The sequence below is a fragment of the Carlito syrichta genome, unplaced genomic scaffold, assembly GCF_000164805.1.
Source record: "Carlito syrichta isolate Samal-C Ts95f unplaced genomic scaffold, Tarsius_syrichta-2.0.1 Scaffold288810, whole genome shotgun sequence".
Taxonomy (NCBI): domain Eukaryota; kingdom Metazoa; phylum Chordata; class Mammalia; order Primates; family Tarsiidae; genus Carlito; species Carlito syrichta.
Window position 1 is genome coordinate 20,863 of NW_007232906.1, and position 26,940 is coordinate 47,802.

Consider the following 26,940-nt stretch of genomic DNA (forward strand, 5'->3'; position numbering starts at 1 on the left):
TTTCTCTTTGATTGGGATCTGTTGCTGGAAAATGGTTGTGATCTTTGGAGATGTCATGTTTTCTTGATTTTTCATGTTTCCCATGTCCTCATGTTGGTACCTGTACATCTGATATAATAGTTGCTTCTTCAATTTTTTTTGAATTTGCTTTCCTGGGCAAGTGGGGGTCTTTTACCTGAAGATGTATCTGTGGTGTTAGTTAAGTAGCTCACTTTGGCTTTGATTCTGGGTATGTGCAGTAGTGTAGTCGCTGTGGGGTTTCTTTGGCTGTAAACAGCATCAATGGTGTCTGTGATTTCCTCAGTGGCTTAAGGTGCATTTGTCAGCAGAGGTCATGATACAGTTTTGCTGGGGACTGCAATGCCAACTCAGTCAGTTTTCGTCCCTAGTCATAGCAGTGATAGACTGAGCATATGTGTCCCTGGGTCCCAAGGCAGCATACTCTGGCATTGGTATTAATGGGTACAGGTGGGCCAGTTTCTTGGACTTTCAGGTGACTTTCTTGTGTGCCAGGAATGGCGGTGATGGTCCAGGCAACTAGGTAGATTCTTGGGTCCCAGAGCAGCAGGCATAACATTGGTGATGGCGGTAGCAGTGGTGGGATAACCCTCTGGGACCAAGCAGTCCACACTGGTGTTGGTAGTGGCTGTGAAACGCTGGGTGGGCCAGTTCCCAGGCACACAGGTGGCATGTACAAGTGGGTCTCACACTCTGGGAGGTGTGCTTGGGTGCTAACATTGGTAGACTAGGTGGTACAATCCCCACTCTTTTCTAGACTATCATACGGTTGGAATCATACAGTGTGTAGGCTTCTTAGACTGTTTTCTTTCCCTTGGCAATATGCATTTAAAGTTCCTTTATGTCTTTTCATGGCCTGATAGCTAACTTCTTTTTGCCACTGAATAATATACCCTTGTGCAGAAGTACCACAGTTCATTTTTAGCAGGTATGAATAAAACTGCTATTATCACTTATGTGCAGGTCTTTGTGTTGGCATATATTTTCAACTTATTTGGGTAAATATCTAGGAGCATAATTTCTGGAGTATTGTTCTTGGACTTTCTGTTGCAAACCTCTTTTCCTTATCCACCTTTCTCTTTATCTTTCTTCCTCAGGTAGAATGGCTTTTTAAAACAATAAAAATAGTGCATATTCATAATTTTTAAAAATTAAAGCAATTCAGAAAAATGCAAAAAAGAATAAAATAATAAAAAAAACTGCTGCCTAGAAATAAGCATATTTAATGAGTGTCATTCCAGACATCTCTCTGTACGTGAATATGTGCAGATGGAAGGTAGATTGCACAGAGGTTCCCCTCCCTCCCTCCCTCCTTCCTCCTGCCCTTCCCTTTTCCTCCTCCTCCTCCTGTCTCTCTCTCTCTCTCCCCCCTCTCTCTCTCTCGCTGTGTGTGTGTGTGTGTGGATGTGTGTGTCTCTTTCTCTACCCCCCCCACACACACAAACACACACCAGGAACTCCTCATATCTCTAACCTTCTGACCTCCTCTATATTTGTCTGTTTCTTGCCATTAGGAAATAATCTTCATGAAGGGAGGCACTGTGTTATGCTCACTGCATAATTTTTAAATAAATGAATAATTACATAGAAATATTTAGATCAAAAAATGAAATATTCTATATGCTTTTTGAAAGTAAGATTTTATTTTTTATTTAAATTAAATTAGATATCGAGTTGCTTCAAATATCAAATGTATTTTGTTACCATAAGAAAATGTTTTCCCAAAAGAAATTCCACTCAAGGTAATAAAAAAAACTGTGAAAAACATTAAGGTAGGCTATATTTAGTATATCTTAAACTACATATTTCACTTTCAAGGCAATTGTCTGTTGACTCCATGCTATTAAAATATGAGGAGAAATGAACAGTCTTAAGTTTGCTTCTACCTCTCATTTCCCTACCTGCCATTTTTGTCATTTGTATTATATTTTGTTAGTTAAATTGCCCTTTTGTTGTATAACTACAATTCCACACATTTCTTTAATTTTATATATATGTGGATTTGATGCTCACCACAACTTCTTTTGCCTCTCCGTTCCTGAGGATTTAAAATTTGATTTATTCTGAATTGCCTGAATGACTTTTTCCCTCCCTCCCCTCCCCTCCCCTCCCCTCCCTCTCTTCCTTTTTTCCTTTCTTTCTGTCGGGGTCTCACTCTGTTGCCTAGACTGGAGTGCAGTGGCACAATCATGGCTCACCACAGCCTCAACTTCTTGGGTTCAGATAATCCTTCTGCCTCAGTCTCCTGAGTAGCTGAGACTAGAGACATGTGCCACCATGCGTGTTTTTTTGTTTTGATTTGTTTTGCAGAGACTAGGTCTCATTATGTTGTCCAGGCTGGTCTTGAACTCCTGAGCTCAAGCAATCTTCTTGCTTCAGGCTGGGATTACAGGCCTGAGCCACTCGCTGTACCCAGCCTGAATTGCCTAGATTTCATCAAGTAGTATTTTTCAAGAAGGTTTTAATGTCTGGTACTTTAAAGACCACCATAGCTAGGCATAAAGTTCTTTGGTTACTCTTTCTTTCTCTCGGCTGTTCATCGACATTACTCTATAGATTTTGGAGAAGTGTTAGGCCAACCTAAGTTTTTTTGCTTACAGTTAGAGGTGATGTTTAAACTATTTTACAACTGAGACAGCATGAGTACCAAGTAGTCAGAAAAGATGCAGAATTCAACAACTGGCTAGCCCTCCTGATGCATATCAACTCAATATCAGCCCTGCTTATGAAGAACATCAAACAATGCAGGGGTATAATGTGAATAATGAAAATCTCTCAGTTCTTAAGAAACTTTTCTCTTCAGTAATGTTCCAGTTGTAATTTCATGAGGGGTGAATGGTAAGTTTCATGATGTCGTGTCTCGGGGTAGTTGTAAATCGAGACAGCACATACCTTTGTATTTGTAGATATTAGACTGGCCTCTAATGTGTTCCATTTCCCTGGGTTGGTTATAGCATAACTCTTCTGGGCTAACTGGAGGAAGCATGCATAGATGAGCAGAGCTTGTTCCTAGGACTCAGCTTCTCTATCTGGGACATCCAGATAATCTCAATCAAGAAAACTATGGTTCAGGATTCACCACACATCAATTCCTTCTAATACAAAACATCAAAGAACTCTGACTTTTTGCAAGTTCTTGTTGACATTTTATACCCAGATGTTACTGCTGTCTTTGACACTTCCTCCCTGACTCCATTCTGCTTTCTCCCCACTCAGGAGTAACCATTAATCCAAATTTTGCATTTATCAGTCTCTTCTCCTTTTGTTACCATTTTACCACATATGTTTCAATCCCTAAACAATGTAGTATCTAGAGTGCAAGCTACTAAATCTCATGTAAATTAGATAAACTATATTTACACTTTGGCAACTTTCTTTTTCTTTTCTTTTTTTTTTTTTGTGTCGAAGTCTCATTTTGTTGCCCAGGCTGGAGTGCAGTGGCACACTCACGGCCACCCCAGCATCGACCCGCTGGGCTCCGGCGATCCTTCTGCCTCAGCCTTCCAAGTAGCCAGAACTGTAGGCACACACTACCACTCCCGCCTAATTTTTTTATTTATTGTAGAGACGAGGTCTCGCCAAGCTGCCCAGGCTGATCTCGAACCCACAGGCTCAGGCAATCCACTCTCTTCGGTCTCCCAAAGTGCTGGGATTATAGGCTGACTTGCTTTCTTTTCTTAATTCAACATAGACCCCAAGATTCATCCATATTGATGTGTATAACAGCGGTTTATTTATTTTCATTGCTGCATAGTATTCCATTGTGCAAACTATCCATTTTGATGGGCACTTGGGTTATTTCTAGTATTTCTTTGCTATTTTAAACAGCTTTGCTCTGAACATCCTTGTGTGTGTCTCTTGGTGCACATGTGTAAGAAACTCTCTAGGATATGTATCTAGGAGTGGAATTGCTGAACCATGGACTACGTATATCTTTACTGGTACTACATAATGTTGAATTGCTTTCCCAAAAATGGTTGTACTGATTTACACTTTTCTAGTAGGGCAAGAGTTCTGGTCAATACCCTTTCCCACATTTGTTATGGCCAGAGATCATACACCAACCTGGTGGTGTACCCGTCTTATTTCTTCATTTTACCTTTTTGTTATTTTCTAGCTTTATTTAAATGCTTTGTTCATTTTTGGTCTTTTTTCTTATAAATGCATTTAACTCTCTACATTTTGGGGTAGTGATTTTTTTATACTTTAGTTTGTAGCCCTTTCCTGTTCATGTCTAAATAGTCCATTGCTTCAATTTTAAATTCTATTTCTGGCAAGATAAACTTTAAAGCCGCTCCACTAAGAAAAACAGATAAATGCTAGATAAATAACAGCAGACTTTTAAATGCATGGATAAACTTACCACAAATCAAGGGAAATCACAAACCAAAAATTAAGAAAATATTATAGAACAGAACTATACGTAGTCTTTTATTTTTTATTTAAATTAAATTAGATATTGAGCTGCTTCAAATATCAAATGTATTTTGCTACCATAAGAAAATGTTTTCCCGAAAGAAATTCCACTCAAGGTAATAAAAAAACTGTGAAAAACATTGAGGTCGGCTATATTTAGTATTTCTTAAACTACATATTTCACTTTCAAGGCAATTGTCTGTTGACTCCCTCAGGAGGGCTGGCCAGTTATTGAGCTAACATGGTGGTTTCAACACCTTCTTAGATTCTAGAAATATGAGTGCCAAGCATGGTAAATTTAAAATAAAACAACTGGAAGACACCTTAGAAAAAGAAAAGTTCATAAAAGTAACAAATGAGAGCAAATGTATTATCTACCGAGAAATGAGAGTTAGACTAAAAGCCAACTTTAAAACAGTAACAAGCAGGCTGGGCTGGGTGGCTCAGCCTATAATCCCAGGACTTTAGGAAATTGAGGCAAGTGGATTGCCTGAGCTTGCGGGTTTGAGACCAACCTGGGCAACTTGGTGAGACCTCGTCTCTACAATAAATAAAAAATTAGCTGGGCATGGTAGCATGTGCCTGGAGTTCTGGCTACTTGGATGGATGAGGTGGAAAGATCTCCAGAGTCCAGCAGGTCGATGCTGGGGTGGGCGTGAGAGTGCCACGGCACTCTAACCTGGGCAACAGAGTGAGATTCCAACTCAAAAAACAAATAAACAAACAAACAAAAACAGTAACAAGTGAGAAGGGGGTGGAATAATTTCTTCACAGTTGAAATGCAGCATCTATATTGAAATTCTATACCCAGCTATAGAATACAAGACTGAAATTTTGCTACAAAGATAGCTGCATAGAAGGAATTCCTAAAGGAAATTAAGCACTGAAGTTAAGCATGCTTGGAAATTTTTCAAAAATTTCACTGAAAGAAGTGAAAACAGAGTGCATAAGAAATTGAAAGCACAGGCCAGGTATGGTGGCTCATGCCTGTAATCCCAGCACATGGGGAGGCTGAGGTGGGAGGATTGTTTGAGCCCAGGACTTTGAGACCAGCTTAGGCAACATAGTGAGAACTTGTCTCTACAAAATAAAAACTAAGAAAATTAGTCAGGTGTGGTGGCACATCCTTGTAGTCTCAGCTACTTGGGAAGCTGAGGTGGAAGTTCAAGGCTGTGGTGAGCCATGATCATGCCAGCTTGGGAAACAGAATGAGATCCCAACTCAAAAAAAAAGAAAAGAAAAGAAAAATTAAAAGCACAAAATAAGAATCAGAGAAAAATCCAAGTAATATGTATTAAATGAACAAAACTCAGCAATCATAAGCCAAAGTGTGGCTTTTACAAGAATGCATCTAAACATGAAGTAATAAAAAGGTGATGAGGTCAAAAGGTGAGCTAGGGATGTCTCATAAAGAAATTGTGGGTCTTGGTAAGAAACTGGTCTTACTGTGAGTGTGAAGGCAAACCATTGAGGGGCTTGAGTAGGGAAGTGGCATGAACTGATTTCTGTTTTTAAAAGCTCACCCAGCTGTTAAATGTACTGTGGTGAGTCGAGAATAAAGCAGGGAAACCTGTGAGACAATTCCATTGATTTTTGAGAGTGACATGTTGAAGTCTTTTTCTATGACTTTCCTTTTATCACCTCTCTTAAACTTCTAGACGTACTTCGATATATGTTTTGAGAGGCATAGGCATAGGATACCATCTTATTGGTAAACTGAAACTTTTTAAAAGAGGGCTTTTTGCATTTTTTTTTCTTTTAAGAAGATGGAGGTCCCGTTCTGTTGCCCAAGGCTGGACTTAAATTCCATGGCTCAAGCAACCCTCCTATCTCAGCCTCCCATGTGGCAGAGTCTATGGTTACACGTCACCCCAACTATGAACTGAAATTTTTAGAAGTCAATGTAAAATATCCTTCTTTGGCCCACTGACTGTTTTCAATCTTAAAATTTCACTGTGTATTTTTCTTCTCATTATCATTTGCTATCTGATAAATGAATTCATCTCTTCATTTTCATCCTTTCTGTGTCATTTTATACTAGTATGCCTTTTAAATATCACATGACCAGTTTTATTATTTTTTTAAATTTTTTTTTAGTTGGAGTCTCACTCTGTCACCCAGACTGGAGTGCAGTGGCCACTCCCGGCCACCGCAGCCTCGACCCGCTGGGCTCCGGCGATCCTTCCACCTCCGCCTTCCAAGTAGCTGGAACTACAGGCGTGCGCTATCATGCACAGCTAATTTTTTTTTGATTTATTGTAGAGATGAGGTCTCGCCAAGTTGCCCAGGTGGGTCTCAAACCCGTGGGCTCAGGTAATCCACTCACCTCGGCCTCCCAAAGCGCGGGGTTACAGGCTGAGCCACCGAGCCTGGCCCAGTTTTATTATTTAGTCAACAAATATTTAGTGAGTCCCTCCTATGTTACCAGTCACATTTTAAGCACAAGGAGTACAAATGATGGTGGTCATGAAGCTTCCAGTCTCAAGTTCAAGTTCACACTTCTGTTGCTTCTCATTCTTTTGGATAAGTTCAAGTGGAAAAAGTCCACGCTCCCTATACTTTGGTTTTCAAGTTATAGGAACTTCTATGGCTATTCCTCAAAAGTTAGTGTTAGGGAAATGGGAAACAGGCATCAGTAGTCTTGTCTGATACTAGAAAAAAAAAAGAATCTCTATCATTTAGAAAGCTCTTTTCAGAGTTTGGTGTTAACCCTGTGGTTAGAGCATTTTTCACAGACCTGGGTAATGACTATTAGTGAGAGGTTAGACTTGGTGGGTGCGGGGACATGTGTAAGGACAACCCACACTGCACATGCTCTGCTCTCAGCGTGGCCTCTTTCTTGGAGGTCATTTGGGTGTGGTTGAGTAAAACTGTGTTAGAGCTAAAGTCTCCTTGAACACTGAGCCACAGGGTTCCTTCTTGTCCCGTCTGTAAAAATCTTGTTGCTGGTTCTGGGTATCCAGTGAAGTGAGACTTTTGACAGGATAAGGCGGAAGATTAGAAACACATTCTGCAATGCCAAAGAAGAAAAAAAATTGCTTGAACTATGAAGCTGCTCTGAACCTGCCGGGTCTTATCTTCTAACTCACGTTGCTTTTTTCGGTCACTCCTCTTCCTTCCCCTCTTCACCACCCACAAAGAGAAGGGAAGAGAAGACCTCAACCCGAGACCTGAAAAGAACATGCAGCCACTTGGTGTTGACTCTGAAGAGCTCCAAGTTGAGGGTTCAACCTCTCATGGCACTTTGCCAGGCATGGGTGGCAGCCAGTTTCTCAGTCCCTCCAAGGGTGTTTCTCCAGTTCCCTGATGCATACCCTCCAAGTCTATTTTCCTCTGAGATAATCCCAGGATGCCAGTATCACGGTGTTCATATTTTAAAAGCTGAGAGACCCAAGTGCTGTGCCATTGACAATGACAGGTGAGTCCATTATCAAGGTTTTATTTGCCGCGTAATTTGGGATGGCTGACAGAAGATGGATGGTGTGCGTCGCCGTTCTGGCTCTCGTGTGAAACTTGAATCCAATATGATCAGCTGAAAACCCCAGCCACCTGAGACATCATTCCCAAATCATTTTGCACATGTTCTTCAAGGCTTTTTCTTATCCAAGACTGCTTAGATTGCTCTTCCTCCTTTTTCATCTCCTTTAACAGTTTAATACTTGAGTCCATCATGATTTGTCCTTTCCCTGATTTTTTATTTTCCCTGAAGTTTATGCCAGAGTCTGAGGTTTTCCTCTGTGCAGTAATTATTTTGTGTATTGTGGAATGCCATTTTTATTTCAAGTGACAATTGGATTTCTTTAAAAGAAGGGCTCATATGATTTGCTCTAGGCTTCACTGGGTACCTACTCCAGAGAGATTCATTGATTGAATATTGGTTTCATCATGTGGATTTTAACATCAGGCTAGTATCGACTGCTGAAGACGTAGAGTGAAGAAGACATGGGTCAGACTCTTGTGTTCAGAGTTTGCAACTTAGAATGTAGATAATGGTCATTTGCAGAGTTAGAAACATTTAGGTTCATTCTGAAAGCATGTTTGAGGTCTCTCTGATGAGGAGAAGGGAGGAAAGAGAATCTTGTACGGAGGAAAAAGTAAGAGCAAGAACAAGATAACATGGGAATGCCTCCCCCCAAGTAAGCTAGGTCCTTTCAGCACTAAAAGAGGATAGTGTGAGGACCTTGAGTGCCATGCTAAGCAGGGTAGACTTAGGCAATAGGGAGCCATCGAAGACTTCTAAGCTAAAGCATGATGTGAATACGTGTTTTTACTGAAAATATTTCCTGAGCTGATTTTTTCTCTAGGGAGACCCACCCCTTTTCTGCTGGAGGTAAGAGAATATTCGAGAACTCTCCTGAGGCTGAATGTTTTTTTCTCTTCTCATGCCAACCCCTATCTCCCTCTATTAAAGTCATCCAGAGACTGAAAAGATTTCATTTTCTCTAACACAAAAACTAGCTGTAATGTACCAAGGGGGTGAGGGGTGGGGAGGGAAAATAAACTAACTGCATGATGAAAAGTCAAGTCCAAGACTTGGTTTTGGGCAACGCCATCCTTGTACTTATAAGAGAAGCTTATCCAACCTGTCCAGGGGCTGTCAGGGAAACCCTAGACACACGGACAGGGCATGGGAATCTGCTGGCCTCACAACCTAGAAGACCAGAAGCTTGCAGAGAAGCTGCGAACCCAGATGCAGCCCACAGTCAGGAAGAAAACTAGATTCTACAACCCTGGTGTGAACCACACCACTGAGAAGTGGGTGGAGAGGTACAGACACCAGGTGAGAAGGAGGATGCGAAGCTGTTAGAGTCAGATGTGAACTTTTACTATCTGTTGGCTTCGTTTGCTGGGAGCATCTTGGTGGTTGTGAATAAAAAGTTGGGCAGATAGTCACCTCAAGTGTAGGAGAATTACGGCATCTTGCTAACAGTTTTGTTGTTGTTTTTGAGTCAGAGTTCCATTCTATACTCCAGGCTGGAGTGCAGTGGCACAATCACAGCCCACCTCAGCCTCAACCTCTGAGACTCTGGTGATCCTTCCACTTCAGCCTCCTGAGTAGCTGGGATGCAGCCCACAGCTCAGGCACGAGCCACCACACCCGGTTCTACTAACAGTTTTTAAAAAATGGTTTCTTATTTTAGTTGTCCCCATTGCATGAAGATGAAGACCCATAAGAAAGCTGTCTCCACTGTTCTAAGGCCATTATGAGTTGGGGCCGGTTCATGCTGTTAATCCCAGCACTTCGGGAGGCCGAGGTGAGGGGATCACTTGAACCCAGGAGTTCAAGACCAATCTGGGCAACAGAGTGAATCTCAGCTCTATAGAAATAAAAATAAAATATTTAGCTGGTCGTGGTAGCAAGCGCCTGTAGTCCCCAGCGACCCGGGAGGCTGAGGCAGAAGGATTACTTGAGTCCAGGAGGTCCAGGCTGTGGTTAGCTGTGATCATGCCACTGCACTCTGCATTCCAGCCTGAGTGATAGAGTGAGATCCCCCCCAACTCAAAAATAAATAAATAAATAGATCCATTGTGATTTGGAAACTTTCCAAAGAGATGCTTAACCAAAATCAAGACAGTTCACAAGACTTGTTATTTAAATAAGCTATTTGAAACATTTTAATATAAGTTTTGGGAAAGTAAGTTTAATAGGCAAAAGCATAAATATGGGAGCAAAAATAAATAAATACTTGTAAACAAGTTAGTCAATATAATCCAAATCATTGGATACTAATGTATGTTTAGTTTTAAAATGGTGATTGAAGTGGTGGCTGATCTAGTAGATATCTAAACTTAGTAGATCTCTCAGCCTAGCTCACAGGCATCAAGCCAGAGCCACAGCTTCTAAGGAGTCCAAACATGTCACTTCAAATGTATCCACTTGAGTTCACCAACAAGAAGTTCCTGATTGGGAGAAGAAGTTGGTTCCCTGCCCCTTCCCCCCCAAGCTTCCGGCCATTCCCTGGGCCCTCACTGTTGCCTTTTCTAGAGACGGTCTGACGACTTAAGATTTGTTCCATTGACACCTAATTTTCCCCCATGACTCCCCTTCAATAAAGAGGACCCAGGTAAGGATGTGATGGCTCATACCTATAAAACTAAGGCTTTGGGAGGCAGAGGTGGGAGGATTGCTTGAGCCCAGGAGTTCAAGGCCAGCCTGGGCAACATAACGAGATCCTACCTCTAAAAATCAATAAATACATAAATCAGCCAGGCTAGTGGCACGTGCCTGTAATTCCAGCTTCTCAAGAGGCGGAGATGGCCTCCCACTTGAGCCCAGAGGTCAAGACTGCAGTGAACTGTGATCGCACCACTGTGCTACTGCCTGAGTGACAAAGCAAAATCCTGTGTCTTAACAATAATAATAAGAAGGATCCAGACCAGGACTCAGGAGATGGCCGGTCTTCAGTCATCTGTTACCATAATCCTCTGATTGGTACTTTGGTCGAGAACATAGTGATCTCACCTCCAGTGGGCTTCTGAGCGTGCAGTGCAGTGTAAAGTGGCACAGGTATCCCTGAGCTGTGTCGGTGCCTAAAAATGAGAACCATATGCCCATGACACCAGGAACCTGCCTATTTTCTGTCATGTAATCTGTGACTTCCACCTCAGTAGAAAGATATGGGAGTAAGAAAATAAGCTATACCGTATCAAAATTTAAAGAAACAGCCACCTTTTCATAAATTACAGTGCTTTCATGGCTCACCTCCTATCTGCCAGTACTTCTGTTGGAAAATGTTTATATCTCATTGGTTCTCTGCACTTAGCACATCATCAACTCACCAAATCTCTTCCTCTGGACACTTATATTTCTTTCCTTGGAGATTAAACAAGTCTGCCTAGAGACAGAGACAGACAGAGATGGAGAGAGACAGAGACAGAGACAGAGAAAGACAGAGACAGAGAGAGATGCAGAGACAGAGCTAGAGACAGAGACGGAGAAAGAGACAGAGATAGGGAGAGACAGAGATGACAGACTTCCATGGCAATAGTGTGGAATATAACACAGCTGAGGTGAAACCGGGAGCATGGGGTACTGTTTGGATATTATTGCAATCGTTCAAGGAAAAAGAAATGGAATTCTGAGCTAGGCAGAGTCATTGGGATGAAAAAATACATGCCAGAGTTGTGAGATAGTTTGGTGAGATAATTGAGATGTAACAAGTACATGTGAGAGAATACATAATAGGAGACGACAGGGGTTTCACTTTGGGTTGTCACACAGAAGTTGATGCAGGATGATTAGGTTTGAGGAAGGAGGTAGGACAGCATGATGAATTTGATAGAGTCTAGGCGGCACACAGCAGAAACTCACTAGGAAGTAGCTAATGTGTCTGTATACTTGCCTGCTTCCTGCATGTGCCCGGAGTCCCTTGGGTGTGTTCATCTTTGCATTTCCAGTGCTTAGCAGAGCTGGAACGTGACAGGGCTCTGCCTCTCATTTACTACATGACGAGTTGAGCTGATGTTGAACGTATGAATATTGTCTTATTGCAATAAGTATCCTTAACTAAATGAAGCAAGTGCCATGCCATTATTGCAAATGCAGGCTAGACAGGGGCCATAAGAGAAATTTAGATTTTAAGATCTTTCTTGCTGAAATCAGCATTTTCTAAGGGTGGAAGGGGTTGGCTTTGCAAAGAAGAGTATAGACCGTCTCCGACTTGGTATACTTGGCTTAGAATTTTTCAGCTTTATAATGGTGTAATAGCAAAACACATCCTGTAGGAGCCGTACCTCAAATTTTGAATTTTGATCTTTTTCCAGCTAGTGATATGCAGGGCGACACTCTCACTGTGTTGTGCAGGGTTGGAACCACAGCTCCCAGCCAGTTACGCCATCACAGGTTTGAACCACCCATCCCCACAGTGGACTGTATTCAGTAAGCCACATGAGATACTCCATACTCTATTATGTAGATAGGCTTTGTGCTAGATGATTTTCCTCAACTATGGGCTAATGGAAGTGTGTTGAACACATTTAAGATAGACTAAACTGTGATGTTCAGAAGGTTTGGTATATTCAATGCATTTTCCACTTCACAATATTTGCAACTAACAGTGGGTATCTTGGGATGTAACCCTCTTGTAAGCCTGTATTTAGAACATATGGTACATGAGAGAAGGTCAGGTGGTATTGTACCAGAAGTATCTGGAAGCTGAGAGAAAACGCACTCACTCCGAAAAGGCATAAGGACTGAAGGGGAAGGAAGCCGAAGACACAAGTCCTCAAACTAGCCTTCACCTAAGGCAAAGCCTTTATATAGTGAAAAACCAAAATGTAATTTAAAAAACAAAACAAAGAAAAATACAGATACAAACAATAGCGTGGATGAATCTCATAATGTGGTGCGAGAAAAATCTAAACCCAGAAAATTATTCTGCAAAATTCCACTCACATGAAGTTGAGGTGGGCTTTCTAACACCAACACCAACTCCCCAGGAGCCAAGCCAAGAGCTCTGACTCTCTGGACCCCAGGAATACAGAAGATATTGAGTTCCTCACCCAACAAAGCAAGTACGATAAGGTGGTGGAAGCTCAGGTAGAAACTGCATAGGAGACCGCCGCCATTTCTGTTCACTGCCCACTCTGCTTTCATAAGAAAGTTACAGTGCCAAACTGAAAAAGGTATACAATGAGGTCTAATATTGTGTCGTATTCTAACACAATGCACTTAGAGCAAAGGGCGCTATCTCTTAAACATGTTTTTATGGATGTATAATATATATACAGTAAAGTACATACATCTTAATTGTATAGCTCAATTAATTTTTTAAATATACATCCATATAATGACCACCAGATCAAGATACAGAGAATTTCCTTACAAGTGGTGTTTTCAGCCAACACCACTTGTAAGTATATTCACTATTCTTATAGCACTGTAGATTTGTTTTGGCTAACTTCAACTTCATATGAATGAAATTTTGCAGAATAATTTTCGATGGTCAGATTTTTCTCATGCTGCCTTATACGATTCATCTACCCTATTGTGTGTATCTGAATTTTTCTTAGTTTTGTTTTTTTAAATTACATCTTGGTATTCCATTGGATCCATATACCATCATCTATTTCTTCATTCTTCTGTGGGTGGAAACTTAGACTATTTTCAGTCCCTGCATATTATGAATAAAACTGTTGTGAATATTCTTGTGTGTGTCTTTTAGCAGGCGTCGACACTTGTTTCTCCGGGCATGTTCCCAAAGGTAGAATTGTTGAGTCACAGGGTTTCCAGATGTTGGGATTTAGACCTTTCCATGGTGGTTGTACTAACTGACACTTGCCACAGAAGTAGATGAGGGAGCAGTGACTCCACTTGCTTGCCAACACATATTATTTTCAGTCTGTTTTCGTGTTAGTAATTTCAGTGTGTGCTTAGTGTTATCACGTTGCAATTTTAATTTGCGTTCTTCTGATGATTAATAATGTTAAGAATCTGAGGCATAGTGGTCATTTTGATCTCCTCTTTTTTTAAGGGCTTGTTGAAGTCTTTTACCCATTTAAAAAATCATTTTGCTTATCTTTGTTTTATTGATTTGTGGCTCTTTATATATTCTGAGTGAATTTTTTTTTCTTTTTCTTCTAAACCTTTTACCTTCAATATGTGGAGTACAGTTCAGGGTTAGGTATACAAATGCTTAATATGCAGGCACCCTTGTTGATGAGGTGTGCCCCCCCTTCCCCTGGCAGTCTCCCACCAGTGCTGATCCTGCCCCTGCCCTCCCCTGACTGTTTCCCACTACTGCCGATTCCTTTCTTATATGATAGTTGTTCAAGGTCCGCTTATGAGTGAGAACATGTGATACTCGGTTCTTTGTTTCTGTGATAGATCACTCAGTATTATAGCCTCCAAGTCCACCCAAGTTGTTGTGAAGTTCACAATCCTGTCCTTCTTTATGGCTGCATAATATTTCTGAGTGAATCTTTGTGGAATATATGTCTTGCAAATATCTTCTACACTGTGCCTTGTCTTTTCAATCTCCTCTAAATAGCATCTTTTCATGAACAGCAGTTCTTAAATGTAATGGGGTTCAATTTTCAAATTTTTTTAATGTTAAAAATTTCTTTGTGCCTTGTTTAAAAAAAATCTTTGCTTGGCCTAGATCATAAAGACATTCCTCTAGGTTTTCTTCTGGAACCTATATTATTTTAACCTTTCACATGTAGGATGATGATCCATTGGAACTGACTTTTATGTCTGCTGTGAGGTATTGGTAAGATCGACTTTTTCCATGTGGATATCACACTTGATCTTAGCCAAAAGGCCAAGAAGTGATCCATGTGGATAACTGACTGACTCAGAGTCATTTGCTGAAATGGCCATCCCTTCCTCATTGCATTCCTAGGTGTTTCTGTCATGAGTCAGGTGACTTGTATTTATGCGTGTCTCTAGTATGTTAGTCTGTTTGTCTTTCCTTGCACCTATACCACATTACGACTAATTGCCTTAGATTTGTAGTCTTGATGTGTGGTACTAAAATTCTAGACACATTATTTTCCCTCAAAATTGTCTTAATTTTTCTTGATCCTTGCGATCTGCATGTAAATATTAATACTAGCTTGGCAATTTCCACAAATAAATGTGGTGGGATTTTCATTGGAATTATGTTAAATCTAAAGGTAATTTTGGAAAAAGTTGATATTTTAATAATATTAAGTTTTCCGATTCATGAACACAAAACAGCCCTCCATTTATTCAGGTCTCTAACTTTTCTCAGCAGTGTTTTACAGTGTTCCTAGAGAAGTCTTTTATGTCCTGTGAATGTAACCATAATTTAACCAGTTCTTTGGAAATAAGCATTCCTTTTCCATTTTTACTTCTTTCTATCTGTATAAGCACAATGAAACTAAAAAGTCATATGTATCTCAAATTATCATTTAAAAATGCTGTAATAGGTATCGAAAACAACTTATCCTCCCCTTCTACATTTTAATTTGCAAGCAAGAAGTCAAAGGGTAAAGAATGACCCCAAAGATGTCCCAGCTTTGGTTATTAAAACCTTAGCTGAACCACCTCTGTTTCCTGTTATTGAATCTCTCGGGAACAATAGTGCATGAATAGACTTTGTAGCACTTCCAAAGTTTTACCAATACGGTCATTAGGAAATGTCTCCTTCTGTCACTTCTGCTATAAATTAAATCCATTTTTTCCATCATTCACTTAGTGAACAAAATAACGTATTGATGAATAGAAGAACATTGCCTCATGTTATAAAAAAAATAGTTCTTCATACATTACAAGGCAGAAACTATATTTCTGGGACTATTAATTTTCCAAGTTCATAACTTTTTAGCTCTATTAAAAAGCTAAATAAATATACACTTTAATCTCCAACCTGGCTAATGAATTAATAAACATAATATTTGTTAGTAAAACATTCTATGCAAGGACTTTTGATGAGCATGTGCACAACTTTGGTTTCAGATATTCTCTCAAAAGTAGCCTGCTTTCATAAATTTTTGAGCATCAAACCGCTTGAATGTTGAACCACAAAGGGGGCTTATCTCTGAGTTCCTGTAAGTTATATCTGTTTGCTAATGCAGCTTAGTATCATGTCTACTGATTTTTAAACAATCTTTTTCTTACAAAGGTGATACATATACAGTAAAGTTTAGCAAGCCTGTAATCCCAGCACTTTGGGAGGCCGAGGTGAGAGGATTGCCTGAGTCCAGGGATTCGAGACCAACCTGAGTGACTTGGTGAGACCACGTCTCTACAATAAATCAAAAAATTTGCCAGGCGTGGTGGTGGTGCACACCTGTAGTTCTAGCTACTTGGAAGGCTGAGGTGGAAGGATGGTCTGAGCCCAGCAGGTTGAGACTGTGGTGGCCGTGAGCATACACTGTATTCCAGCCTGGGCGACAGAGACTCCAACTAAAAAAAACAAAAACAAAAACAACCAGAAAACTTAGATGAGCCCAAAATGTAATTCTGTCTTTAACTGATAGCCACTATGATCATTACAGTATATTTTCTGCCAATATTAGCTTTTTAAAAAAAATCAGTATTGTTTTATAGCTTCCTTTCCAAGCTTAATAAATGCACTTAGTCAACATCTTCTTATGCCTTTAAATATGTTTTTTCAGCATATTTTTGTTCACCTATTAATCAGGTATTTGCTATTTTTTCCATTTTTCTTCAATATAAACAGAAAAAGTACACATTCCTATTGTTACAATTTTATTAATATTTGTGATTTATTTTGTTAGGCCAGTGGATCTTAATCCCATGCACCAAAATCACTTGTGGTGATGGTGGTTTTAACACACATACCTACTGTTGAAGGAGTCTAAATCTATATATTAATGAGGATAACACTAGCTACTATATAAAGCAATCAGAAAACAGGATCTTATTTACTGTGCACATAGCAGTCTAATGTTGGCTATTCTGGTAGATAAGTGCAAGAATTTCCTTCTCATGGATATTCAGGGATCCAAGTTCCTTCCGCTGTGTGGCTTAGCTATTCCTAAGGGCCCTGGATGCCTCTGCAAACAAATAGGAGGTAGGGAACAAGAAAGAGCCCACCCACATCCCAACCACATTGTGAACTTCTTGGCCTAGAAATGGCGCGCTATTTGCATACTATTAGCAAGAACTAGTTACATGCCTCCAGGCACCAAGCAAGGAATGCTGGGAAATGTAGTCTCAGGCTGGGCTGCTACCTTTCTCTTGTCAAGAGTTACTGCATTGTGTTGGAGCAAAAGCAAGAATCTTGGGGGGCGGTAAGATATGCCTGCTACATTTGGTAAAGCCATTTTGGAAAGCAGTTTGTCAATATCCAAGCTTAATATGACAAAGAAATTCCATTTCTAGATATTTATCCTACAGAAATCCTTTCACAAGACTAGAAGGAAGGATTCCATACAAGAATAGTCATTGTCTTATTATTCATAGTAAAAAATATAAAAATTATCTTAAGTATCTACCAAGTTTCCACAATAGAGATCAAAATATTAGCTAGATCTGAATATGCTAAAATAAAAGAATAACTATAATATATGTTATTGAGTGAAAAAAAAAAACAGACCAGAAAAAATATGTCCAGTGTGATTGCCCACAGGGAGTGAGGGGAGGGAGTGGAAAATGGTGCTTTCACTAATTTTTTATTTTTTTATTACTTGAACTTTTAAAAAATAAACCCAAATTACATCAATGTTTTAAAATAACAGATTCCCAGACCTGACCCAGAATCTCCAAAAAATGGCCCAGAAGTCTATAGTTCATAAAAGTTTCATAAGTGATCCTGATGGACTGCCAAAGTTGAGACCACAGCCTCAGAATAAATTTCTAAAAGTGGAATTGCTGTGTCAAAGTGTATAAAAAATGTTATGATTTTTGATAAAAATTACCAAATTGTCCTTTAGTAATGTACCAATTCAGATTCCCACTAGCAGTGTGTAAAAGCTCATTCTATCATCAACACTGAGTGGCATAAAGTGCTTTCCTCCTTGCCAGTTTGACAAATGAAAAATGGTATGTCTGTTTGATTCTGACAGAAGCGCTGGTGTGTTGCAGTTGGTTCTCTTTGGAGGATGCTCTGTCCCATCTGTCTTTCCATTGAATTGTAGAGATAGAGTCATCTCCCCCTCCTCAATTTGTGTTTTACTATAACAATCACTTGGGGAGCTTATTAAAAATGCCAATTTCCAGCCCCCACTTCTAATTCTGATGGTACAGGATGGAGGTGAAATTTGGGAATGTGGGTAGGAGACGTAGGGTTGAGTTTTCATAGCAGGGACACATCTCAGGCAGAAGCATCAGAAGAAAAATGAGCCATGGTGAATTTAGGATAGAGGCAGCATATTCCTACAGCAAAGCAGAGTCTGTTCATTTCTTGCTGTGCTCTCCTTCCAGGATGTAGGTCCTCTCTCCTCCCACTATCTATCAAGTTCCAGCCCACGTCCTGTGCTATACATCATTAAAATTCACATTGAGTTTTTCCTGCTCTGCACTCCCAAAACACTTAGTGTCCAAACAACTCATCCTGACACTTAATCAGATGTCATAATTACTGCAGATAGATGAGACTCAACTTACAGTAATAAAGACACAATCTAATGAAAACTGTAGAAGTATTATTTAGGACAGGGAGGAATGTCCTGGGATAGCCTGAAAAATAATCCTGCCCTAAATTACATTTCTGTTGGCACTAAATTAGAAGCAATGGCAACTCCTTAGAAGGTGAAATTTGAAGTCAGATTAGCATTAAAGAATGGGAAACTTGTGCTTCTCTGCTAAAATAAAAGATTGTTTTTTGTCTTCCAAGCTGGCAAAGATGAAGAACCCTTGTTACCACTTCTGATTGACTGTGGACTGAATAGATCAGGTGATTCATATTATCAGACAAGTCGGGGAAAGAATGTTCTTCAATCAGTGTTCACAACATTGTCTGTTTATTAGAATCTATGGAGACACATTTAAAAATTAGTCAACCCTGCTCCAAAGATTCTGTTTCAACTGGATTTTTTTTTAAAGTTCTTCAGGTGACCATAAGATATAGCCAAGATTGAGATGCATTACTCAAAGTCATGCAAAAAATTTACATGTAGATTTCACATACGAAGGGGCACTCTCCAAAAAAATGGAATTATGTTTTGGAGGGTAGAACCCTTGTAGTACAGTCTTCCTTGCTAGGTGAGGGTTCTAGAAACCCATCAGCATCAGTGTACCAGCTAGCATTGTTGTGAGAAACTGCGTTGAGCTCCAGTGAATTTTTTTTTTTTTTTTTTGAGATTCTTGCAATGCATTTGCCCATTTTATGATGGGTGATTTACAGGTGTAAATCAAAAAACTACACTGAGTGTTCAGTGGTTTTTGACCAAAAAACAGCAAGACCTCCATGCCCCACACTTCCTATTCACCCAATCTCTGTCTTGTTTATTTGTTTCCTTGGATGAATAAAGTCCTCAAAGGGAAACATTTTGCCAATGTAGAAGAGGTGAAAAAGAAAACAGCAGAAGCACTAAAAGGCACAAAAAAACAATACTCAAGCAAATTTGAAGGTGACTGAAGTTTAGATGTGTGAGAATAAATACGGAATTTTTTATAAATAAATTCTAGGTCTTTTGGGTGGTCCCCCCTCATATATTTCATTATTCTTTGCCACTCCAAAAGGTGGAATGTTTGAGTTGCTTTTTTAGTGGTAGGGATGGAATCCCAAAGATTGATTTACTATCCACTAGAAGCCTCTTGCCATTCTTGAGAAGTCTGAGTAAATTTACTGCCAGTCATCTGTTCATTCAACAAGGATGTGTTGAGAAGGTTCTCTGCCAGGACCATTTCTGATGTTGGATACAACAGCAGACAAGACAGAAGTATCCCCTTCCTGAGACATGTGTAATCTACCAAAGAAGACAGATATAAAACAAGTAATTTCAAAAATTACACTGAAGCTGAGTCTTTGAGTGGGGTTCACTTGTGTTCTGCTTTAAGCAAGAAGGTTAACTGGCATGGACTGTTTCCCAAATATGTCACCTCTGTCTAAATTGCGTGCAGTATACTATTAAAACAAGCCTTCTAAATCTAGAAGTTTATTCCTTCTCATTTATTGTAAATCTATATTGATTTTCTTAGAGGTTTTTTTTTTTTAGACTACTTAGAGATATTTTTTTCTAACCTAAAGTAATATTTCTCAACTTTCCTTAGTCCATTTTATTAAGATAACTGAACTGATTCTTCTTGATCCAAACTGTAGCTTGCAAAGTAGTTGCACAGTAACAGGACCAGTTGACAAGAGCATGAGTCCAGGTCAGAGGATGATGTTGGGTGACATTTCCATGGGTCCTCGGCTTGTGCAGAAGGCATTGCAGAGTGAGTCGCAAAGAGAAATCTGAAGTATAGTTTATTAGAAAAAAAAGAAAAATAAATGACATGTTCAAGAGAGAATGTGGGTAGCTTTAAGGGAAAGGGTACATGCTTGCTGTTAGCAGAAAGCTTTATATAGTGCCCAAAATGAAGGTTAAGCAACCTATATTCTAAGCTAAATTTTGATCACAAGCTTTAATTCTTTCTTTCTTTTTTTTTTTTTTTTAGTTCATGTCTTTTATTAACTCATACACAATTACTTGTCTTCTGGTTTGTTGAAGCAATAAGTCAGACAACATTTGCCACCATAATATCTGTCAAAGTGACTGGCCATAAAAACTCCGGCACCACATTTATCTGAAGGACACTCTCGACGAGGGGAACTAATTTTGCCATTCTCATCCACCTTATAGTTCTTCAGGACAACCAGCTTAAGCTTTTTTCTCTTATGCTTATTCTTCTTGGTGTAAGACTTCTTCCTTTTCTTTTTCTTTTTGGTTTTTTTTTTTTGAGTTGGAGTCTCACTCTGTCACCCATACTGGAGTGCAGTGGCCGCTCCCAGCCACCGCAGCCTCGACCTGCTGGGCTCCGGCGATCCTTCTGCCTCGGCCTTCCAAGTAGCTGGAACTACAGGTGTGTGCTACCACGCCCGGCTAATTTTTGATTTATTGTAGAGATGAGGTCTCACCAAGTTGCCCAGGTGTCTCGAACCCGCGGGCTCAGGCAATCCACTCACCTCGGCCTCCCAAAGCACTGGGATTATAGGCTGATCCACCGAGCCTTTTCTTAGCACCACTAACGAAGTCTCAACACAAAATGAAGGGCAGACTCCTTTTGAATGCTGTAGTCAGACAGTGTACGTCCATCTTCCAGTTGCTTGCCAGCAAAGATTTGTTTTTGCTGATCAGGAGGAATTCCTTCTTATCCTGGATCTTGGCCTTTACATGTTCTATTGTATCCGAGGGTTCAACCTCAGGAGTGACAGTCTTCCCTGTAAGGGTTTTCATGAAAATCTGCATCTTGGAGGTGGTCCCACTGCAGATGGTGGATCAAAAAAGGAAGAGCACCGCACTGGGCCACAACAAACTTCCATTCTTCTAGGTTTACTTCTAAGCATGCTTGTGTCACAAGTTTTCTTTTAGAGCACCATAGCTCAGTGTCCCTTGTAACATCCTACTGTCCTGTTCTGGTTCTTGTCACCAGCCATCCTATATTCCGTGGTTAGGCCTGGATCTCAGTCAGTGTGTAGTTGTTTAAAAGAGTAATGTCTCGTGCCCAATGCCTGACCACCTGGTTTCCTAATTACCTAAACCTGCCTGTGAGAAACTCACTGTCAAGATCTAAGCTATGCTAGCTGTCCTGCCTCAAAGGTAGCAGGTGACATGACTGCAGAGAAAGGAATACCACATCATAGGTCTAAAAGCATTGCACTATCAGACCATTTCCCTCTTGTCTGTACCAGTGGATGACGGGTACATGTGGTCTTTGCTTTAAATTGGGAATGGAAACCATGGAAGGGCACCATTGACTCTGTCACTTATGGCCCTTACCAAACCATTTCGTGTCATGAGTAGAGCACATTCCAAGCAAATGCAATTTTTCTGACAATCCAACCGCATTCTAAGTTTTTTCCTATTATCATAAGTTTCCTTTCCACCAAATGCCCCATTTGACTAGATCTTTACTCCTGCACAATTTAAACAGTACTGTACAATAGATACAGTTTTATCTGGCCTTTGTCAGGTAACCTACGTGAGTAGTCAAAAAAGGACCTAACATTTAGAATCATAGCATATTTTTGGGCCACAAAATTGATGTGTGTTGATGATTAGAATCACGGCATAATGTATACAAGAAGATGCACAATTTATCAAGGGCTTTTCCACTGTCTGTGCACTGGTAGAAAGTCAATATCTCTGAAGACTTGAGGTCATGTACCATCCTGATATCCCAAGATATTAGATACAACCTAAGATGCTCATTGGAAACAGAGCTGTAACCTATTGTGATTTTGCTTCCGTGAGAGCAGCTATCTGTCTAACTGGATCAAACGAGACACCACAGAAATGGCCCATAAGCTTTCAGGGAATCTGGTAAGAGAGCTTCAAGACCAAAGCACTTGAGCTTTTGAAGGTATTGGCGCATGATTGACAGGTGATGTCTGGCACAGAAGAACCAGGCAGAGGGACAAGCGGATGATGGAATCCAGCCCGTAACCCCTCCTGAGAAGCTGTGTGTCCCAGTGAGAGACTGCCAAGGCTGCTTCAGTGTGAATTGTGTGAAGTCTCCTTATGGGGTAGCCACGGCCTTTAGTCTCTTGTCTGCTGGTGAAGGCCTTCCCCTTCCTTAGCTGAGACACATCCAGTTCTTTGAACACCTGCCTGACATCAGAGGCAAGACATGACCACTAGTGAGGAGGGCACTGCTCGGAAAAAGGGAGATTCCAGTGTAGAGAGAAAAAACGCAGCACGGGAATGAGGTCAGAACTCATGCCCCGTCCAACGTCAGGCCTGTCTGTGTGTGGCTGGGAAATGGCCTCACCAGCCAGCCAGGAGCTCTGAGAATAGAGCAGGCCCTTTTGCTTCAGCGAGTCCTCCGTGGGTGAGGAGGCTGCTGTGTACATACTGGTAAGAATTCTTGTGAGCATGTGGTGGAAGCATAGAAGTAAAAGGAAGACCTTCCTCGTGCTGAGTTTGGGATGAAGTCTGGATTTCAAACTGAACTTAAATATATATATATCCTTTCTGCCATCCTGCGTGATGTCATGAAGAAAAACTAAAGGACGCAACCCAGATTGAATTTGAATCCTCCGTCCGAGCGCAGATGCAGTCCCACTTTTGCCAGGCAGCCCTTCCTCACTTCCAAAGGAGAATTATACTCTTCTCTGAGCTCTGAGCAATAGCATTGTCCATCGCTCATAGAGCAGACACCTCACAGTTACTTACGTGTCTATGCTTTCTATTCGTTTGGGAGGTTTTGAGATCGCATGACCAGGAATCACTTTGGCAAATGGGCTCTTGGTGAATGAATTGTTGATGACTTGACCGGGAGGTAGAATTATATTTCTTTATACTTTGGGTCTCTAGTAACTGGCTCACACCGGTAATCCCAGCACTTTGGGAGGTTGAGGAAAGAGGATTGCTTGAGGCCAGGAGTTCAAGAACAGCCTAGGTAACATAGCAAGACCCCGTCTCTACAAAAAATACAAAAATTTGCTAAACGTAGTGCCATGTGCCTGTAGTCCTTGGGGGTGGAGGCTGGAGGATCGCTTGAGACCAGGAGGTGGAGGCTGTGCTGAGCTATGATTACACCACTACACTCTAGCCTGGGCAACAGAGCTAGACTCTGTCTGTTGTCTAGCACATAGTGGGTGCTCCCTACGAGTTGGGAGAATTGAACAACAGATATTTTATCTATTTATAAAAGTAGCTCAATTGCATGCTTTTGTAAAAAGAAAATCAAAATATAGAAAATTGAGGGAAAAAAACAAATTTACCTTTTTAATGGCACAAACTAATGTGCATCAGTACGTCCATTCGGATACAACAACAAAAACATAGCACTAGGAATCGTCTCATTGCCATGACTTCCGTAAGATGTTTTGCTTATGACAACACATAAACAAAAACATATGGAATTTGCCTGTGGGGGCAGAACACACCTCTCCACTGCCCCAGCAAAAGCTCTCTGTGGCTGCTACGCTGAACTGGAAGCAGAACACCATCCCCTTCCATGCTCATAATTGTGGTTTCCCCAATGTGGCCTGACGGACAGAAGGTGAAATGTCTTGGGAGGAGAGCCCCGGTGCCTTGATTACAGACAACAGTGACGTCATATGTAAGGAGATATGTTGTGACAGTGCTGTCACTTGAAGTGACTTCATATTTCTAATAAACGTTCAGCTGAAAAATATGCAGAGAATGGAAAACACAGGTTATGCAACTGAGAGTTGTGACTTCCTGTTAAGCTTTACGGAGGAGGTGAGAACAGAACAGTAAGAGAGAAACTATACTGACACGCTCCTTTTTCAGTGTATCATTTCTTCTTTTGCTTTCACCACTATTCTGTACTGTGTCCTCCAGGATCTGTTTATTCTACCATATGCATGAGCAACGTAGAAAAATAACATTTTCCATATGGAAGGGACCTTAGAAACTATGAATAGGTACACAACAAAGATCCAGCAAAACTTGCTTTGTGAGACATTCTGTTGATGTGTATGTAGTCTCATTACCATGACTCTGGTAAAACTTAAGGCAATTAATTTTATGTCTTGGTCAACTTTAAAAATTGTACGAACAGTTTAACATTGAGTACCACGGCATTTAAGGCTTGAACTTTTTGTTACTTTCACTGATAATTATTTCCCTGTCTCTATCACAATTAGGTTAGATAAACTAAGTCTAAAAACTGCCTTGGCTGTAAAACAGTCCTGGCCCAGACTCAATTATAACAGCCACTTCCTGTATACCACATCTTGGCTCAGACCACAGCTTTCTTCAGAAACAATGTATTTTAAACATCAGGTTTGATCAGTTCTAAACTCTGGGGGAACCTCCTGTCTGTGGTGGGTCGAGCAGGAGGGAGAGGCATATCAAGAATGATACACATGAACACATTTTCTTTATATAAATCACTTTCTCTAGTTTAAAAACCTGTAACATGTATAACATGTTCTTTGCTGCCTGCGAAGAACTTCCTTTATGACAAGTGTACTTTTAAAAAATAAGAAATTTCCACAGGTTTTCATTGTACTGGTTTCTGTAATTATTTTTCCTCTGTTCTATTTCTCTGGACCTTTTACTGAAACTCCAACTTAGAGCACACCTTAAATGTTATCTTTAAACTATTTATCACTTTCACATGACAACAAAAAATAAACTGGGCCCCACTGCTACCTAAATACCTTCTTACATCTCTCTGTGAAGCCGAAAGTTTCTTTGAATCTCTGAAGTCAATTCAACCTTATTCAAGTTTGACAACTTCAGGTAAGTTTCTCAGCATTATTTAATCCAATACTTTTTTATTCTCTCAAATGCAATATTTCCCCTTCTTTTTAATCCAATACATTTTAAGTGCTTTTTCCTGTGCCTCAAGTCCTGAACTCTAACCCTGTCGCAGCTTCAAGAGCAGAGGAACAGCTGTTACATAGGTATTAAGTAAAAAGTGCAGATTCAAAGAAGAAAAAGGCCAGGCTCGATGGCTCACGCCTATAATCCTAGCACTTTAGGAGGCCGAGGAGAGAAGATCACTTCAGGCCCAGAGTTAAAAAAAAAAAACAACCTGGGTAACGCAGCAAGTCCCCATCTCTGCAAAAAACACAAATATTTCCTACACATGGTAGTATATAGTCCTCAGGGGGAAGAGACTGGCCGATCGCTTGAGTCCAGGAGGTAGAGGCTGTGGTGAGCTATGATCAAACCACTACACTCCAGCCTCAAGCAACTGGGCAACAGAGGCAGACTCTGCCTACAAAAAAAGAAAGAGAAAAAAAAATCTCAAACAAGGAAAAAAATAGAGGGAACGATGCTTGTATGGTATATTCTCAACACCTAGATTAGTGCCTGGCAATAATTGTGGCTGAGAAGGAAGGAAGGAAGGAAGGAAGGAAGGAAGGAAGGAAGGAAGGAAGGAAGGATGGATCTTCACAAACAAAAGTGTGAGCAGGTGTTACAGGTGAGCAGTACCACATGTGTGAAGACACAGAGACAGGAGAGTGTTGGAGACTTTAGGAGTTTGGACCAGGGCAGCAGGGGCCACACTTAGCCCCCGTATGAGTGCTCCTGCCAGGCAGGAGCAGCAGAGAGCTGTGGGAAGATCCTTCGTGGGAGGGGCAGAGTGAACCTTCAGTGGATGTGGGGCTGGGAGAATCCCTTTCTTAATATTTGCTCTGATATAGTTGTGTATTTAATTCCGAGACAAAGAATAGTGACTACTCTCCAGAAATTATCCTGAACTTTCCTCCTTTGGTTTGTGCAAAGAGTCGTAGACTTGAAGACACAGCATCTGTGTTCTTCCAAATCAACCCCTTGTAGCAGGTGACCTTTCCTCTCTGGCTACAGAGTCTGTCACTGCAGGAAGTGGGCCATAATACCTACATGGCTGTCACAGATAAGATGTTTGGGAAAGTAATAACAGTGATAGGAGGAGCTTCGTTTCTCATAGGTTGATTTCATTGGTCCTTTTGATTTACCACTATCTATACTACATATAGGTTGTGCCATATTATCCATTTCGGTAAAAAATAGGTATTATATATATAATATATATATTATAAATATGCATCTATGCCTGTTAGAGTAATGATGACCACTTCCTACCATGTACTTGGTACATGTGCTGACCTCATGACCTCACTTTATCCTCACAACAGCTCAGGTAGGTACTTACTGATAAGTCCCTATTTTACAGATGAAGGCACTGAGACTTGGAAAGGTCGCATAGTGGCCCAAGGCTACAGAGCTAGGAGGTGAGAGGATTAGGATATGCTCTGTTTTTTGGAATCCAGAACCTGTGCCCCAAATGTTATGCACATTTAGGTCATTTCCTCAAATTTTGTCTTTGTATTTATCGGAAAAGTTATAGTTGTGATAATTTTTTTAAATGATAAAGATGTAGGGTACACTTCAGTGTTAAGTATGCAAATGTTGATTATGCAGGTACCCTTGTTGATGAGGTATGCCCCTCCCTTCCCTAGCAGT

General features: G+C 40.5%; 1 protein-coding gene and 1 pseudogene across 2 annotated transcripts in view; one reads left to right on the forward strand and one right to left on the reverse strand.

Annotated features, from left to right (window-relative positions):
• The window catches only part of LOC103255989 (signal transducer and activator of transcription 4), a gene marked incomplete at its 3' end in the record, with an annotated part of 91,174 nt that overhangs the window by 13,447 nt on the left and 50,787 nt on the right, over positions 1-26,940 (forward strand). The window lies entirely within an intron of this gene.
• On the reverse strand, positions 20,456-21,258 carry LOC103255988 (annotated as a pseudogene). Its single transcript, XR_002481720.1, has 2 exons — positions 21,036-21,258; positions 20,456-20,763 (listed from the first exon to the last, which is right to left on the reverse strand). The product of XR_002481720.1 is annotated as a ubiquitin-40S ribosomal protein S27a-like (transcript).